The following is a 5,167-nucleotide window of genomic DNA, read 5'->3' as shown; positions in this document are numbered from 1 at the left end:
CAACGGAAGATCCCAACATGCATATTAGAGATTTCATCGAGATCTGTGACACTTTCAAGTTCAACAATAATTCTGAAGATGCTATTAAGCTGAGGCTTTTCCCATTCTCTCTGAGGGATAAGGCTAAGTGTTGGTTGCATTCTCTACCACTAGGCTCTATTACTACTTGGGAAGATCTTGCTCAGAAGTTTCTTACTAAATTCTTCCCTATGGCAAAGATAGCTGCAATCAGGAACGGTCTTACCCAATTTGCACAATAATTGGGAGAGTCTTTCTGTGAAGCTTGGGAGCGCTATAAGGAGATGCTTAGGAAGTGTCCTCATCATGGGATGCTTGACTGGATGACCATCAATTGCTTTTATAATGGTTTGGGAGTACATTCTTTTATAATTTCTCTATTACTACTTGGGAAGATCTTGCTTAGAAGTTTCTTACTAAATTCTTCCCTATGGAAAAGACAGCTGTAATCAGGAACGCTCTTACTCAATTTGCACAGCGATTGGGAGAGTCTTTCTGTGAAGCTTGGGAGCGCTATAAGGAGATGCTTAGGAAGTGTTCTCATCATGGGATGCCTGACTGGATGATCATCAATTACTTTTATAATGGTTTGTGTTAAGTCACACAACACTGTAGAAGGGGGTTGAATACAGTGTAGAATACAATCAAATCGATTTAAAGCACAAGTAACAGAAAACATATGTATTCGATATAATAAACTCTGTTACAATGGAACTGTTCTCTCTTAGTGATGAACAAATATCACGAGAGCTGCTAGGTTACAATATATGATCTTCTCGATGATCGTAACTCTGATAGAGTAAACCTATGTCTATGTTTATATAGACACACAGTTACAAGATAACTTCTAGTTGATATGGAATATAATTTTGTCTCCTAAAATATATCAACTAGATATCTTATATAATTCTTCTAGTCCTTAAACTCTTTCCATGCATATCTTCTTCTTGTATTAGTCTCGATCTTCTTTCCTGTGAATCAGCTTCCTTCTTTAACTGTTAGTTCTCCAGTACTTAAGTTCTGATATCCATCTTCTGATATTATCTTCTGATAATCTAAGTCCTGATATCCTTAAGTCTTGACTTCCAGTAAGTCCTGATTTCAGTAAGTACTGATATTTCCTGTTATTAAGATCTGAAAACTAAACATGAAACATATTAGACATGCTATCTCAAATATATCCAACAATCTACTCCAACTTGTAAATTATGCAAGAATGTACAAGTTAATAGATTGGATGATGTCAAAAACATTTAAGTTCAAATGTAATAAGAGTTTAATAAGACTATTAATTACAACTTACAAAACATCCAGCTTTACCAACATCACTGAATCAATCTGAATCCATAATGATTCTTAACAAAATCATTTATCAGATTATCTTCAGCTTTCTTCAGAACTTCAGCTAATTGTGCTTTGACCTGCATCAGTTTTTCTTCCTTACTATCACCAATTTGATAAATGGCTGTTCTGAGAGCTTGAATGGATGTTCTTTCAAGTCCATCACCAAGTCTGATAACCTTAGGATGTGAAGAGTTTTCATTATAATATAGGCATCTTCCTTTCAGAATAACTTCCACCTTAGCAGAATTCTTCAGCATAGGAATTTCTCTTCCATCACCTTTAGTAATCATTGGACTATAATGAGAAGTCTTTGTACCAGAGATTCTGAATAGATCTCTTATAGCCTTCAAAATGTATTATGACCATCTTCTTGTAACATCAGATTTTACTTCCACAAGATAGTGAATATGTTAAAGTTCTCTGATTGACTTCTTTAATACATCAGTATCAGCTAATCTATGAGTCCTTCCATCATTGAGAAATAAGATCAATTTCTCCTTTAGATTCTCTTTTTCATGAGCATTTATCACAACTTGAGCAGACAACACCTTGTCAAGGTGCCTTTGTTTGATTTGTTCATATAGTTTGTCTGTCAACATGAAAGGATCCCTTAGAGTAACCTCTACTCCTGTTTGAATCTTCTCTTCGTCAGAACCTAATCCAGCTCTATCTCCAGGTTGCTTGGCTTTCAACCCAAATGTAACAAGTTGATAAATCATGAGATTGGATTTTGGTTCAACTGGAGTAGCTTTCTTCCATAACAGCTTCTTCTTATCAGCAATTGTCATTTTATCCAAATCAACTTGAGCATTGTCAGTAGTTGATGTCTTGATAGCTTGATCAGAATTTGTTGTTTCTTCTGTACCTTCCTGTCCTTTATTCTGAATAACAACTTGAGTAGTGTCAGAGGTTGTTTTAGAATCTTCAATTATCTTTCTTCTTTTCAGAATTTGAACAGTTTCATCTTCAACAAGATTATCTTCAGTTACTTGAACCATTTTACACACTGGTTTCATCAGAGCTTGAGAAGTTTTCAAGTTCAGTGACTTGGTTGGTTCATAAATTTTTCCTTTCCCTTTGGGATCACTCGCAGTCTGTGATCTAGTCTTGACCTTTGAAGTTTCAGAATTTTACTTTTCCTTGATCACAATGCCTTTTTCCTTAGGCATTGGAGGTTTCTTTGCATCAGAAGCTTTAGACTTAGGATTTGTCTTCTCAGCAGCAAATCTAGCTTCTTCCTCCTTGAGAGTTTCTAAATTCATTCCTGGATTGTGTTTCAGAAATAATCTCTTTGCTATCTCCTCATCAAGTGTCTGGATTTTAGGATCTTTGTAATAAACAGTAGTCTGCTTCCCCTTTAACTTTAGAGTTTGCAAGAACCTCTGAGAGTCTTCAGGTCCTGACTGAATCAAAATATCAGAACTTGACATCAGACTTTGCTTATCACCACTTGACTTCAATCTTTGAGCATTCATAGCATCAGAACTTGACTTATTCTGATAGAAGATTTTCCTTGAACTTTTCTTTGACCTCTGCTCTTTTCAGAGTTTCCTGGTCAACACCTTTATCATCCTTTTTCTTCAGTTCTTGAGTAGGTGAGCATTTGGACTTAACTACCTTCTCCCCCTTTTTGGCATCATCAGGAAGTAAGAGAGAAAGAAGAAGTTCAACTGAATATTGGATTTCATCCAATGGAGCTTTCTGAGAAGCTTAATTAGCCAGAACCTCAGCAATTTGGGCATGTTACTTCTCTTGAGTTTTCTCAATGGCTGCAACTTTTTCAGAAATAGGTCTGATATACCTATTCTTGTCAAGCTTGATCTATAGATTGAACTTATCAGCTTGTTTCCTGAGTGTATCAACCTTTTCATGAGTAGAAGTATCTAGACCTTGAAGATGTTTTGTAGACAGAGCTGTGATCTTGAGTTGTGTCTTGAAATCAGCATTTGTAAGCAACTCATCAGCTTTTGCAATATGCTCTGTCAGAATTTTAGAACATGGATTAAAATCTTATTCATTCCACTTCTTGGTCCACTCAACACCTCTGTGAGTATCCTCCCAAGGAATAGGTGCTTCCTTTTCAACAAATTTCTTCACCAAATCTTCCTTGCCCAGAGTAGGTACTGGAGTCTCAACAGAAACACTGTCATCAGAAATTGAGGAAGACTCATTTTGTTCTGATAGCTCAACAGTGTGTGAAGCAACTGGAGATTCAGGAATAACATCACCTAAATTCTGATCAGCATAATTTATCTCCAGAGCTGGTGTCTTTGATGTAGATGGAGCTTCCAGATAAAGAACTTTAGGTATATTCAAATTATGAATATCTATTTCTGAATTATCAGTTTGTTCTTTAGCATCATCTATAGCTTTAATAGGAGAGACATGAGGGGTAACAACTGTGTCAGTAGCAGTGTCTTTGGCTTGAGCTGGAAGGGCTTCAATGATAATTGGTTCTTGTGAGATCAGAGATTCCTGATCTCCTTCCTCAGCTTCTTCAGTATCTTCTGATATAGCCTTAGCCAAATACCTCCTTTCCTTCATTTTCTTCAATCTCCTTGCTAATGAAGGAGTTGCTTCAGCAGCATCAGAATTTACAGATTTCCTTTTCAAAGTATCAGAACTTTGAGCTCCTTTCTCTTTCTGAGAAGTAACATTCTCAGCTTCAACTATCACAGGTTCAGATGAATGAACTCGTGCTTCAATTATTTCCTCTTCACTCTCAGACTCATCTCTGAGAATCATCTTCCTTCTCTTTTGTGGGGGTTGAGGAACAGACTTTGTCCTCTTAGAAAGTTTAGAAGATGAAGGTTTGGTTGTGTGTGCTGATGGTTGAGAAGTCTGAGGTGTTTGTGTAGAGGTGGTAGGTGCTAATGGTTGAGGTTCTGATGGTTGGACATCAGGATATAGTGCAGTGTATTTAACTGGATCATAGATTATTAAGGCTTGTTTAACAGATAAAGGAACTCAGAGGGGTCTTAACACAGCCTTCTTATTATCAGTAGATAATAGTCATTAAAAGCTCTTTTAGCTAGTCTGAATGATGGAATTAATTCAGTAGCTGATTGAGGCTTATCATCACAATAAAAACTATATATAAGCTGACAAAATCTAGCAAAATAAATAGTATTTCTGTCTTCTGTCATCCTATCCCCAATGAAACCTAAGATAGCACTTGCATAATCAAAATCAGTTTGATTTTTGAGAGCATACCCGATTTGTTGACTGAATATGGGGATTGCATCGAAGTTGGAACATTTGTTTGCAAAAGCCTTGGTAATGCAGTCAAAGAAGAAACTCCATTCCCTTCTTATGTAAGGTCTCTTCAATTGACCCAGCTTTTCTAATATCTTTTCATACCCCAGACTGGCCATCATATTTTGAAGAACTGGCTCCTCAACAGTAGAGTAAACGCAGTTCTCAGGAAGCTACAGTGTTTGTCAAACTGTGGTCAATGTCACAACATGCTCATCCTCCCCTGATGAAAAGATAATACTTGGGAACCCTTGAGCACCACCATCATCATAGACTCCACTTGTCCAGAACTCCAGCACTTGAGTTCCAGAGACTGCATCAGGTTGGGTCAGAGTGTACCCAATATCAGAATTAGCGAGAAAATCCTGAATGAAGTGAAATTCCGATGGAGCTTCAGCCTTGTTAAGAATGGCGGAGTAGTTGTTAGTAAAAAACTTAGTTCCATTGAAAATTACGTCTTTTGGTGCCATCCCTGTAAAAAATTAAGTGAGAAAGAGAGTGTTTGCAAAGTGTTTGTTAAAATTCATGAAAGAAAACGCTTCAGAGAATA

At 36.8% G+C, this 5,167-nt stretch overlaps 2 non-coding genes across 2 annotated transcripts; both read right to left on the bottom strand.

Annotated features, from left to right (window-relative positions):
• Nucleotides 1-224: 224 nt before the first annotated feature.
• On the bottom strand, nucleotides 225-331 carry LOC141683129 (small nucleolar RNA R71). Its single transcript, XR_012560123.1, has one exon. It is a non-coding gene; the product is annotated as a small nucleolar RNA R71 (small nucleolar RNA).
• Nucleotides 332-463: 132 nt separating this feature from the next.
• On the bottom strand, nucleotides 464-570 carry LOC141680052 (small nucleolar RNA R71). The gene has a single exon (XR_012558235.1). It is a non-coding gene; the product is annotated as a small nucleolar RNA R71 (small nucleolar RNA).
• Nucleotides 571-5,167: the final 4,597 nt, after the last annotated feature.

The sequence above is a fragment of the Apium graveolens genome, chromosome 1 (assembly GCF_009905375.1).
Source record: "Apium graveolens cultivar Ventura chromosome 1, ASM990537v1, whole genome shotgun sequence".
Lineage (NCBI taxonomy): Eukaryota > Viridiplantae > Streptophyta > Magnoliopsida > Apiales > Apiaceae > Apium > Apium graveolens.
The sequence above is the reverse complement of the archived record's forward strand: the minus strand, read 5'-3'. Positions and strand labels throughout refer to the sequence as shown.